General features: G+C 44.1%; 1 long non-coding RNA gene across 1 annotated transcript; it reads left to right on the forward strand.

The window, feature by feature from the left end:
* The first annotated feature begins 1,732 nt into the window (after positions 1–1,732).
* LOC135254373 (uncharacterized) lies at positions 1,733–12,354 on the forward strand. Its single transcript, XR_010329857.1, has 11 exons — positions 1,733–2,191; positions 3,086–3,133; positions 4,093–4,208; positions 4,560–7,212; positions 7,508–8,182; positions 8,966–9,045; positions 9,597–9,639; positions 10,333–10,445; positions 10,810–10,888; positions 11,286–11,378; positions 11,642–12,354. It is a non-coding gene; the product is annotated as an uncharacterized LOC135254373 (long non-coding RNA).
* Positions 12,355–14,151: the final 1,797 nt, after the last annotated feature.

Genomic DNA, 14,151 nt, shown 5'->3' on the forward strand with positions numbered 1-14,151 from the left:
CAACAGATTTGAAATTAGTGTATATTTTCAAAAAACAATTAAATTCACAAGGTAAAACGTCAAATAATGTGCTGTTGTAGTGTTTTAAATATAGTACAGGGTAAATAAAATGTACAATATTTAACATTATCACACCTTTTTGTTTTTATTAGCATTTTCCATACTGTCTCTGCTTTTTTGGAATTGGGGTTGTATGTACGCATAGAGAGTGCTGTCATTTCTACAGGGTGAAATCAAAATGTATTAAAATAACCTTTCATAAGAGCTGAGAGCTGATAGCTGCACTTTAACCACATGTGAATTGTTTGATTACAAATCTAAAATTATGAAGTACAGAATCATGTAAAGAAAATACGGCTTTGTCCCTAACGTTATGGAGCTCACTGTATATAAAAATATAATTTCTGCTTCAGAAGTGGCCCATGAAGTACTTGGCAAAAGCAGACCAATGCCAGTGCTTCTCTTAACACCCAAGCTCCGAGGAGCTTCAGGAGACCCAGCAGCCGCATGCGACTGCAGGGAGTCCGACTGCATGTGTGCACCTTCTTGTCACCTTGCAGCCTTGGTAAATCCACCTGCTCCAGTCCCAGCCCCAATCACATTTCATGCTTGTGCATATCAACCCTGCTAATACTGTTACGAACAAAAATACAAATATAGCTTTACATTTATACTTGGCTGTTGTTGTGTTTATTAAGAATTGTATCATGTAATGTTGTAATCCTATTTGTACTGTTGCAATAATTGATCTGATGTAATTACTTTGATAACTTTATGTATTGATTCAGCAGAAAAGATTTCCTGATCCTCTCCATAATAAAATGGAGGTGGAGAACAAATATCATGTTAATATCAAACATAAAAAAAGAAGAAGCGTTATCTGAGACACTTCTGTGAAGAACAAATCAATTATGAACGATTAGGAACGATTATTTATTTGCCCACGGGCGGATTCGAACCATCGTTTCCGTGGGACGGCGTTACACCTATACACGGCTGGCCGGCGCGGAGAGATGTTGTGTTTTTCTCATGTTCAGCACTAGTAGCTATACTTTTGGGTGAAACTTGATTTTAAATGTAATGTTTTAATGGGGAGTTGCACAACGTACAGATAGATAGAGAACAGGGCGAGGTGACATAAATTGTACGGTAGCCAAGCGAAGAAATGTAGTTAGTAGAAATGGCAGAGTGGTGAACTGGTAACTTTTTAATAAAAGGAATACGTTTGCCGTCATGAAATGCATATGGGTGGCCGTCAGTCAGTTTTGCTAAAGCAAATATAAGCGTAAGAAAACCTTAGTGTAAAAGAGGAAATTATCTGCCTGAGTGCGAGGCGGGATTCAATCCTTCAACCGGAGGTTCACCAGACTGTCACTTTCTTAGTGCAGCACCATGACATAGCTATGCAATGCGTCAAATATCATTAGCAAACCTGTCCGTGGTATTAAAGAACAACACAGGCCGGCCGGTAAGCGCACAAGAGCTCACGTTCAATCCACATTCCTTTGCAATATTGTAGCCGGTTAATAAGTCAACGCAATAAACATATCGTCTCGCGTTCGCTGGGAAGTATGGCAAACACCTCATAGATACACAATAAACACGGATCTAGACTATGTCTATTATGGATCTATTTCAAAAAACGACCCTACCTTATCTACCGTACCTGAGCAAGATGGCTGGGGGGGGACTACCCCAGCTGGTTCTGAGCGAGGGGCAGGAATACACTTAAAGTGTATTCCTGCCTCTAACTCACAACCCTGGCCGATTTAGTATCTCCGATTAACCTGTATGCATGTTTTTCGGATTGGGGAAACCTAGGTGGACACGGGGAGAACATGCAAACTCCGCACAGAGCCGAGATTCGATATCACGACCTTCGTACTGTGAGGCGACAGCGCTACCCACTGAGCCACCGTGCCACCGATTACAATGCTTGCTTGGTAAACTATCAAGGATCATCAACGATGACGTGCCCTTAGCCTCATAGCTCCAGGCTAGCTCCCGTAATTAGTACTGCTCGGTTCTTCCCGGTTTAGCAATGGCGACCTTCTACACCCGCTGTCAATAGGAGCTCCCAAATATAAACATCACTCGCCTTCATAGGATTTTCACAACGACTAAAGACTCAACCGGCAAATTGGAGAAAGGCTATTCATTACATGCCATGTGTATTTTTGCAACTACCAAGGTAAGAAAACAACTCTTAACTGACTCACTAGCTAATGCTAATTAACCTCAAATACTAGCCTCCGTTCTACATGGTCGCTAACATTAACTATCTGTCTAACGTTGGGTAATGCTGTGTGCTTCATCTGCTCTTCATTCTCTACCTACAACATTGTAACATGCTTTCTTAACCGCCGTTATATATCAGCCTTAGCTGTCCTTCAAGTTTTTGCTTAACTACCTAGTCAAAATTCCCTTCCGATATTGCTTGTGTCGACAGTGCTGCCACGGAAACCACGATAGATTTAGCCAGTCTAGCCACATCTATTCAAAATGTAAACGAGTAAGGCGTTCTTCACGGTCGGGAAAAATTTTATCACCACCTTAGTCTTGTTGTTAGCCACTCTTATGCATAGCACTTACTAGGTAGCTACCTAACGTTATTTTCTACGCCAAAATTATCATGGATGTGTAAGATGTGTTCACCTAAGTAATACAGACATAACCCTAACGAGACTTTTCATTGCATCTCTTATTTTATTTATTCGGTGTCCAATAAAGACACACTGTCAAGGAGGTCGGCGTGAGAGCCTGACAGTCTGTGTACTTTCCAGTAATGCACGCATTCACAAGGAGTCTGTTGCACACAGCTACAATTTCACTCAATCAACATGTCATATGCACCATTTTAAAGAAGAATCTTGCCGCCTAGGAGAACTTCGTCAATGTGGTCCAGGGTGTGCCTGTTGCAAGCTTTATATTGCATTGTAGCTGTCTGTCACAGTTATTGCTTTATAAAATGTCTTGATAATCAGAATGATTGTTAACAGCCTGATTGTTGACAGGATGCAGGAGAGATGTGACCCCTGAGATCGCAATTTCCACTATCTCTCTCTCTCTCTCTCTCTCTCTGCAGCAATCCGCCAGGCCGTCTCCAGATCTCTTGTGGCACGCTACCAGAAATGTGAGCCGCCCTCATATTTACTCATTTTTTTTGTCATCTGTCTGTGTTTTTCATGTTCGCTTATGCGCGTGAGAGCTTCAAAGAGAATATTGCTATTGCTCGGCCTTTAAAATACTTCAATATTTTCATGCTGAAGGTTTACACAAGAGGCATGGAATGTTGTCTGATACCTCCCTGGTTTGACAGTCAGGAGCTGGGCTTCCCTGGTTACAGAGTCAGGAGATGGGACTGGAAATAATTGAGGATATAGAAAAATAGCAACATTTTAAAAGAGTCCTGTAGCTTTAAGAAAGGGAGGCTCCCTACATAATGTGTTAGGAGGACTTGTTTTGCATCCCTAATTAGTTTTATTGGCTGTAACAGGTAGTAATGTCTTCAGATTATTCTGGAAAATAGTTAGCCTTCAACCGGAGGTTTACCAGTCTGTGACTTTGTTAGTGCAGCACCATGACATAGCAATGCGTGAAATATCCCAAACCTGTCCATGGTATTAAAGAAGAACACAGGCCAGTAAGCACAGAAGAGTTCCCGTTGAATCCATATGGCTTTGCAATATTGTAGCCGGTTAATAACTGAACGTGCACACGGTACGTCATAATGCAGTGTACACGTTCGGTGTGTAGATATGGTGCAAAAGCAATAATTGACAAGTAGTAGACAATTATTAGTGAGGGTAAAAGCAGATTAAAGAAACGTGCCCCTAGCTGGGCTTGAACCTACGAGTGCATGTTCCCAAGACTTACTCCCTAGGCCTCAGGCAGATTAGCTGTTTAAACTGGAAATATTTCAGAGTAAAAAGGTATGGGTATTTTGCATGTGTATGCCAGGGAAGTCTATTATCAGGTATATATGTATGCTGTAATTGATTGCCCAGTTTAACATGCCCATGCAAGCCATCACCATAGCTGAAGATACTAGTTGAGAACAGTCCAGTGATCGCACTGTTTGTCTATTATCAGATAAACCAGCTCGACTGAGAATCCTGCTCTGTGGTGCTTTTACAAAACACAACGCAAGATCACGCCTGTTACACCACTGACTGGTGGACTGAGTCATTGCACTTGAGATGATGGAAGTAAGTGATTGCACCTGAGATGATGGAAGTAAGTGATTGCACCTGTGGGGGGACTGTCTTAGAGGAACAGAGGAGTGAAAGGAGCAGAGCGGGCGTTTAGAGCCTGGAAAGCTTAGCTTGGTCAGTGTTACGGGGCGGAAGCCCAGCCGAGCTAGTTGTATTTCTGCACTCGTTAATGGAGGGCGCTTGCCGTTTGCGTGCCGTTTAGGGCCGCCGACAGCGAAGATAGCTAGCAGGTTGTAGGGCAAGGCAAGGTTCCTATGCGAGGCACAGCTGAGGTAGGGGTAGTGGGAATTTAGGAGCGCTTCTATCCGCTCTCCAGCCTGTTTACAAGGCTCTCCTGTTGCGAAGGGAGACACCTCACTGCACTGGACCAGCGGACGCCCCCACAGGAGACTCTGACTGAAGCCGGACCGGCACCCAAACTCGGACCCCGGGGAGCATCTCAAACACCGGGAAAGTTAAGTGGTTTTAAAGACGTACTCAATTCAAGTGTTTGTATTTGTCTATCGCGTGAGGTTTGTTAAATGTTACTGATTTACTGATTTTAAAAGAGCAGCTGAGAGCCATAGTGCCGGGGTAGGGAAAGCAGCTGAGTCAGCTAGCCAGATACTAAAATTGCCACTGCACTGAGAACACATGTAAGTTTGCTGTGGAAAGTAATTTTGCTTGCGGTGAAATACCGTGTGTTTTGCCTGCAAGTGTTATAATTCCACTGTAAGTTGCAGTGCTAAGTTGCACTGCACTAAGGGGGTGTAAGTAGTCTCACTTGGAGCAGCGCTATATTAGAAATATTTGGAATTACTTAGTTAGAAAATGCAATTGCTTTCAGCAGTGCAGGACCTGCAGAAGTTCTCCTAGAGCAGGCTAAGTATCTGTTTTTTGCAAATAGTGTAGCTAGATTAGACTGTTACCTGTACTTCTACCTGTTTTGTAGTTTGCCCAGCATTAGTTTTGCTGTTTGTGTAGTATTTTTAGTTATTTGTTCTAACTGTATTAGGCAGGTCTTGTATGGAGCTAGTTAGCTTCACATGGCTTGTAAGTAATTGCTCAGTCATCAGCTGCTATTCATTTGGTAATTGCCAGCGCTTGTAGTCTCGCTCCCTCCCAGTTAGTCTTAGTGCATCTGTATCCTTCTGCCACCACCCTTCCTCTCACTACTCCCTGTCCTCACTGCTCTGTGTCTCAACCCCATCCCAACCTGTTCTCTCCCCTACAGAACGCACTTCCGCAGGCAAGGCCCCCCATGGCAACGGAACCTCTCCAACATTTGCTATCCCTCGCTGACCCCCTGTGACAACAGTCGCAGGAGGGCTATGGAACTGCCAGTCTGCTACGCGGAAGGCTGACTTCATTTCGGCCTACGCGTCCCTCCTCTCTTTACATTTCCTTGCCCTCACTGAGACCTGGATCACACCAGGCGACACTGCAACCCCTGCAGCCCTCTCCTCCTCCTTCTCCTTCTCTCACGCCCCCCGCCCGTCTGGCTGTGGTGGGGGCACAGGTTTGCTCATCTCTCCCTCTTGGAAATTCTGTTCTCCCCCTCTCTCACCTCTCCATCTCTACCTTTGAATACCACTCTGTCTCAATCACCTATCCTGTTAACTTGTATATTGTGGTTATCTATCGCCCTTCAGGGCCCCTGGGAAGCTTCCTCCATGAGCTCGACACCCTGCTCAGCTCCTTCCCAGAGGATGGCACCCCACTGATCCTGTTGTAGTCTGTATTGGTATCTGTTTGCTGTTAGTGTTTCTTTCGTGTTTCTGTGGGTTTATTGTTTTTCACATCCTCCGTCTCAGTGTTTTCCTCCTCCCGGTCACTTGTCTCGCCAGTGCCGTCTCTGTGTCTGTGTTCCCTGAGCTGCTTCACTCCCCTGCGTTTGCGTGATTTCACTATTCGGGTGGGTCCGGGTTTTCCTGGTTTCCCCCCTTCTTTCCAGTATCGTTTTACTTCCTGCTTATATCTAGTTTTACTCATTTCTACTAATCCTTACTAACTTATAGATTGTAAAGTACTAACCTCATTAATATACTAACGTGAATATTACTAATGGACTAACAAACACTAGTTTTGGGTTTTTCATAGTTTAGATCGCTATACTAATACATTAACCATTCTCCCCTTTTCCATGCTGCGCTGTAGCTCCACCCCTTTTCTTTCTAGTCTGCCCTAACGCTGAGTTCTGCAATTACCTGCACGTGTCTCTTGCTCTAACTGCACCTCTCTCTCTGCTTGTGTTTTACTTGCTAAATCCAGGCCGTCTTATCATTGTTGTCTGTGATTCCAGTCCGCATTTTCAGTCCCCTGTCATTTGATTCATTATCCTAATGTTCTTCACCTAGATGTTGTTTGTTACTCTGCCCTCACTCACGTAACCCCTCCTTGATTGTTACCTTCCCCAGTGTATAAATGTCAGTCTTTTTCACCAGCTCCCTGTCAGAAGGTTGATCATATTCACTGTGCCGATGTTTTGTAAACCTTTGTTTATTGAGATTCCTGAGACGCCCTTTCCGTACCACTTCCAGTTTGCCTGCCCCTTTTGTTTGATTGCTTTCTGGTTTGACCTTCGCTTTGTTTTCACTTCTTGCCTGTTCCTTTGTACCTTCGCCTATCTGATCTCCTGGTTTTTCATTTTTTGCCTGTTTACCACTATTCTTTTGGAAACTCCATTTTGTACCGTCCTATCTCTGATTACCTGGCTTTGAACTTTGGACTGAATAAAGACAATGTTTTTTGGATTTCCCTGGTCTGCGTTTGGGTCCTTACACAGAACATAACAGATCCTCCTGGGAGACTTCCACATCCACCTTGATGCCTCCCACTCCGCAGCCTTCCTGCCCCTACTCTACTCATTCCATCTCTCCCTGATGCACTCCCCACCAACACACAAAGCTGGCAACCTCCTAGACTGGGTCATCCTGAGGAATTGCTCCTCCGATCCCACGGTGACCCCTCTGCATCAGTCCGACCACCACTTCGTTTCCTTCTCGACATAGCTCAGGAGGTAAGACCGATTGTCTGGCAGTCGGAGGGTTGCCGGTTCAAACCCCGCCCTGGGCGTGTCCAAGTGTCCTTGAGCAAGACACCTAACCCCTAACTGCTCTGGCGAATGAGGGGCATCAACTGTAAAGCGCTTTGGATAAAAGCGCTATATAAATGCAGTCCATTTACCATTCTCCTGCCCTCAATGTGGGCCTCCCTGGTTGACAGTCAGGAGGTGGGCTTTCCTGGTTACAGAGTCAGGAGATGGGGCTCCCTGGTTACAGCTGGTTTGCTGACTTGCTGTGGTCTGTTTTCAGATGTACTTGAAACCTCAAGAGGGAGATCGAAGACATCCTGATCCGGTACCACGGGACCTTGTTGGTGGGCGACTCCCAACGCTGCCGGTCCGACGAGTTTGCTGGACCCGGAGCCCGCCCTCGCTACCAGATGTCTTACTGCTAAAAATGCTGTCTTCACTTTTATATACAATAAAAAAGAAAATGACCTAAATCAGCTTCAGGCTCACTGTGTGTACTGGTCTTTTACTCTGCTTGCTTTTTCTTTTCCAACCAGCCTTTTACTAAAGGTAGACTTAACATTCCTCATTTACTTTTCTGTTAGTTTGCTATTTTTCTCTATGATAGCACCTGACGTGTCAGAGATATGGGTCGATCCTCAGAGCGCACGTTACTTCGGCAGAAAAATTATTTCATCGTGCTTCGCCCTGCTGTAATCGATGGTTCTGTCTTTATGAACCTGCAAAGTGTTTCTCTGCTTGTTTCAGTGGTAATGTGGGGATTGATGTTCAATTAAGAATGCACTGATTGCTTGCTACTGATTTTGCAGACCAGTGCTTTTCCAACTCTGTACTATCCCGTTTGGCACCTTGTTTGCAAAGCACAATTGCGATACCGGATTTCTATCGAGCCGTTCGCTTTTATGTGAATATCTGGCTTTTTCCTTCATGGCGTCTACAGCAGTTTCTTGTCAGGGTAAGTAATCCCTCAGATCAACAAAGCGCAATTAAGAAAAATTAACAGTCCTTTAAAATTCTACTGCGGTTGTGCTTGTAACCAAACCAGCGTGTGTCGGTTGCCAGGGCGCGGTTAGAACACCCCAGTTGTATGCTACGCTTGTCGACTGGGGGGGCAGTCTTCTGCAATTTATTCGGGCTAAGTGCTGCTGTTTCGCGCAGTTGATAAGCACCTGGATGTCTTTAAGCAAATGGTCCTTTCCGACGCTTTTGTTCTGGGTCAATGCTTGATGCTAATCCAAGCCTGGTCAAGCTTTCAAAATAGACAGGATACCGCTTTATCGCCCTTTAACAAAATTGCTCTTTTAAATTTTATTTCATATAGTGTCAGTTATCTGTTTACCAGGAATGTTCAGCCACTTTGCTTTATTTACTGCCCACGCGCCTGTCGGTGTTTGTGGACAGAAAGCCCGGTCGGAATTCCTAATTCTCTTTTGATGTGTATAAATGACAAGCGCTCTTGACTGTCGTGACATCCTAAGGTAAAGTTAACTTCGGAGTGCGGGAGCTTGCGAAGAAGGCAGATTCCGACAGGCGCGCTGTTGCACAGATGTTACTTGTAACTAATCCACCTACTTTCGCAGGTAGAATTGCAAAGCGCAGGTAATGCATTAAATATTTCTTAGGCTCGTCCGCCTGAATTTCGGCTGTGCTCCACTACAAAATGCAATTCTGACATTCTAACTCACGAGTATAGTCAAATGCCTTCATGATTTTACGCCTGTTTTCCGTTTGGACGCAGCCCTGAAATGAACATAAAACGGAAATTGAAAGCGCTGCTTCCTTGGATGGTTTTATTCTGCCAGTTTATTCTTTTTCAAGGTAGGTTCTCGACCTTCTCGATCACGTCTGACAGAAATGTCAACGGCAAACAACTGCAGCTCTGAATATTCGGCTACATTAGCTACAGTAATACAAAAATGTCATTGGCAGATTTACCTGAAATTAGGTAGTCTGCGGTTACACTGAAATAGGAACTTTAAGTTTGTACTTTATATGAAAGTTACTAAACTTCATATAAGCACGCCAGTCGATGTGTAGAATTTATAGTTTACTTCTATTACGTGTTGGTTTCGTTTTTTTTTTTTTTTTTTTTAAAAATGTTTTCAATGTAAAATGTACGTGAAATGAGGTACGCGCGGGCCCTGTTGGACTCGAAATTTAAGCGCTGACTGAGCATTTTGTTCTGTAACCTAAATTACTTAATATAAGTGAACAGTTATGACAAACAAGCTGAAAGTTAAATTGCCACTGTCTCAAGTTAACATTTTAAGTCATCTTTTAAGACAATGGAGGCATGTCAACGTTATATATATAAATATATAATTTTGCTTCATGCTTAATGTCAGTGACATGTTTGTCTGTCAACTTAGGTTTAAATTGCCAATCGCCAATCCCACAACATAAATTGCAGAGGTAAGTTTCACAGAAAATGTACAATTAGTACATTCAAGTCTGTGAAATGTTTTGATGATGTATGAATATTATTAGCAGATTTTCTGATAGTGTTTGATCGAAACACAGAATTCTGCTTTGATCTTAAAGTATTGTAATTATGTGAAAACGTGTATACGGTATAATTACCTGTACCCAGATATGCATTTTAATGCATACATATGGTGCTGTGAAATATTCTCATTTATTTATACTCATCCCTGAGAAATTATAATATAATTAATGATTAACTCTTCAAGTAGGCAAGTTTAATTAGATTCTTGGAGATTAAAACTGTTAGAATGCTCATCTGAAGTGCACATGTAACTACCGATCTTTGCGAATAGCAACTTTCTATGGGCTGTAAGCCTGCGTTATGATTTGTTTTTATAGTTGTTTCTATTTTAATTACCTCTGTTTTTAATTTGTGTTTTATTAACATATTGTTTTGGCCACTCTGTTTTTAAAATATGTTTTTATTACATCTACGTTCCCCCCATTCTTATTGGGATATTGAATCATGCTACAGTTTATATATCTTATCCTTACAGCTCAGGACTCCATGAGATGGAAGAAACTTGGTTTTTGAATGTGTATAAATGTGTTACTGAAGGTGTGTTGGGTAGGGGGTGCGATGCCTGTCTCAGTGACCCAGCGTTCCTTCTCTCCCTGCAGGAGGAGGTTTAATGTGCTTCGACAGAAACCGGATCTCTTCAGAGGAGAGGTATACCTAAGAGAAAAGTGCGTGGGGGCGGGTGGGGGGCGGCAAGGTGCGCCCGAATACGAAGGTGCGCCCGATTCTCACAAAGACCTCCTTGTCTGTAACACAAACGGCACAGTAGCAGAAACTATCTTTTACCTGTATCTACAGATAAAACAAAACTTCTGTTCACCGATGACAGGGCTTTAATTAAGATTCATAATGATGATGAGAAACCTTGCACATTTTTTCAGAAGTTAGGAAGTTGTGTGAGTTTGAATGGTGGACTGTGGTATTAAAACAAGCAGCGGTTCCCTTGTGTTTGGGAGGAGTGAGAGTGCATGCCTGTCTGCGGTCTTGTGACCTGGCTGAGGAGGTCACGGAAATGAACGTGAACAACTTCCAGATCTGGAGAAACTTGGGGTCGTTTTCTAAAACTCCTTTTCCTATAGACGTTTACTCCCCTGGTGTCCGAATCTGCCCTTCCGAGAAGCGTCTTTCACAACTACACCGCCCGGGACGTGTCTGCAGGTAAACGCTGTCCCCTCGGCTCTAACCCCTGCCTGGGGTTTGGGAGTTGCGCTCATTATGTAGAGATTACAGGTTCAGACCCCGGGTCGGTCGCTGCCGCTGTCCTGACGAAGCTGTTTGACCTGAGTTGCGTCAGTAAATATCTGGCTGTGTAAATAGAGTGATTGTAAAGGTACGGGGTAAATGAGATTTCCTGTGTATACTTTTTCACTGAATTGTATCAAAATTGGTTATTAGTATTATTATTATTACAGTAATGTTGTCCTGATGATTATTGATATTATTATTGTTGTTCTTATTGGATGGATCAGGTTTAGCCATAGAATGCTGTTAATTAGTTTGCTGTATCTGTCCTTGCCTCTGATTGGTGGATAAGAGTGCTTGTCTCCCTCTGCAGAGAACTGTGACTGCCTTAATGGCGGCTGGTGCAGGGAGGGGGGAGACTGTGACTGCTCCCAGTTTCAGGGCCTGGGAGAGCGCTGTCAGATCAGTGAGTACCTCGTCCTGTCGCGATCGCCCTGTACCCCTCTTTGGTTCTGTCGTTGTTCCCCTGTACCCCTCTTCGGTTCTGTCGTTGTTCCCCTGTACCCCTCTTCGGTTCCGTCGCGATACCCTGTACCACTCTTCTGTTTCGTCACAATCGCCGTGTACCCCTCTTCACTTCCGTTGCAATTGCCCTCTGCCCTGTATTCAAGATAATAAATGACCGCTGTATCTTGCGTGTGTATTATTTACATGTGAAACCTATGGCAGGAGTGTATATTTATTCCATATTGTGGCATCGTGAGAGGGCGTGTCATTGATGGGAGGTACGTCCCCTCAAAATGGCTGCAACGCACTACAAAACAGATGGCTGCCGCACAAGAAGACTACAACAACCGGGTCGCCGCCGACTAAAGCCGGCTGCGGCTAATTGACTTGGTGGCGGGTTTATTTAACGAGACCTTCTCTGAAGGGAGGGGGTTAGATGTGAAGTGATTGTGTGCTTGTCTAAGTGAAGCTTTGTAAACTATTACTTTGGCGGTTGTGAAACTTTCTGTTACCTTTTTAAAGACTGCATTGTTAAAACTTTTTGGTTGATTAAAAGCCCACCCACCTCTCAAAAGCCCACCACCTTTTGGAAAACTGCATGGACCTGCTTTTGTTTGAGCGCCCCCACACGCTGATGCCGCAATATTTAACCACAAATATTCAGTGCGTAGCATTTTCGTTGTTATATCGGCATACCTTTAGGCTATTGTTCGCTTTATCTTGTTGCTCTGATGGAATACAAATTTTAGGTAGTGAAAAATTATTTAATGGAATCCAAGACAGATGATATTGTCCAGTGTGTCATGCCTGGGGGAGTATTGTTGCAGATGAGACTGCAGGGAGGAGGTGCTTATGAAATGGACAATTGTGGCACTTAGAAACTCCGTATTTTGCATCAGTGTCTTGTATTGTATCCTAAAGGCTGAAATCCTGAATTATGGTGTTTTCACTCATTGTTTGGTTGCGGGAGCACTGAATGTCTGAGTTGAGCAATCCCTGGATGTGATAGTGTTCAAATCTGTTCGATTTAGTTTATACATCACTGGTGATGGGCCCATTTGAGTGGCTGAGTGTGTGTTCATTGGCCACCACTGAGGCTTAAGGATGTGATCTGAAACCCAGCTGTGAACTGCCTGAGGCACCTGTAATCCCAGAGATGGCATTAGTCTTTCCCCCAGGATACCAGAGTACCGCTGACAGTTAGCTCCTGTGTCCATGTCCGCGCTGCTGTGTCCATGTCCCCGTGTCCATGTCTGCGCTGCTGTGTCCATGTCCCTGTGTTCACACTGATTTTTCGGCTTCATAAGAATTATGTGAATTTTGCGTATGTTGTGTAAACTTTAGACCAACGTACGTTCTAATTCCTTTTGAGACAGTAATTTTCATGGTGAATATTTGAAATGTATTGTGTCAGAGCTGTTTGTGCTTTTTGTAATGCAGTACCAAACATTGGGCAGGACAGAGATGGGATCTGTAGGTCGTGGGGACAGTACCACTTTGAAACGTTTGATGGAATCTATTACTACTTTCCTGGAGCCTGTTCCTACATCCTTACTAAAGACTGCCACTCTCCAGAACCACAGTACACAGTGTGGGTAAGACTGCCGCTCTATAGAAACACAGTACACGGTGTGGGTAAGACTGCCGCTCTGTAGAAACACAGTACACGGTGTGGGTAAGACTGCCGCTCTGTAGAAACACAGTACACGGTGTGGGTAAGACTGCCGCTCTGTAGAAACACAGTACACGGTGTGGGTAAGACTGCCGCTCTGTAGAAACACAGTACACGGTGTGGGTAAGACTGCCGCTCTGTAGAAACACAGCACACGGTGTGGGTAAGACTGCCGCTCTGTAGAAACACAGTACAGTGTGGTAGACTGCCGCCTGTAGAAACACAGTACCGTGTGGGTAAGACTGCCGCTCTGTAGAACACAGCAACGTGTGGTAAGATGCCAGAAATGTTCTCAAGTACAGATCCCATCATTACTTATAAATGATCTGTGTTCCTTAGACTGGCCCGTTGGTCAAATGAATGGCAGCACATAAATCGGTGTTGAATATTCGGCCACCTGCACGTCACCGTCAGTGAATCCACTCTGAAAAGAGCTGAGTAACTGCAGAAATTGCACTGTGTGCTGCTTTTTCTTCAGGAATGCTAATTTGGGCAGATGTCAGTCACAGCTCCCTATAAAAGCAGGTGGCAGTAGGAGGTGAGGGCAGGGGCAGGGGCAGGGGCAGGGGCAGGGGCAGGGGTGGGGGGGGGGGGGTCTCAGAGGTCAGCTCACAAGGGCAGAGTCAGTTTACCCACAGTTTACCCACTGTCACTGACATTCTGGGGATTTTCAAGACTAGGCTTGATACAGTGTTAGATACTATCTAGTCTGTAGGAAATCAGAGCACTAATTTAGTTAGGAAAATGGCGAGCATTGTTGGGCTGAACGGCCTGTTCTCGTCATTATATTATGTTATTAGCTTTGCTGCCGTAGTGCAAAAGATTTGGATGTGTACTAATCTGCAGGTTGGGGGGGAAAATACACTTTAAATTTTTATTTACATAATTTTATTTGTTCAAGCATTATTACACTTGTAGACTTGCATTTTAATGGGAACCAAACGTTGGTGGTGTTAAGTGCTTGTATGCTCTTGGCTGACGTCTATTTACTGATTTTCTGTCTGTTTTACACTAATTTCGAAAGATAATGAAATGCTCTTAAGTGCTGGGTCTGTCAGTG

The sequence above is a fragment of the Anguilla rostrata genome, chromosome 5 (assembly GCF_018555375.3).
Source record: "Anguilla rostrata isolate EN2019 chromosome 5, ASM1855537v3, whole genome shotgun sequence".
Lineage (NCBI taxonomy): Eukaryota > Metazoa > Chordata > Actinopteri > Anguilliformes > Anguillidae > Anguilla > Anguilla rostrata.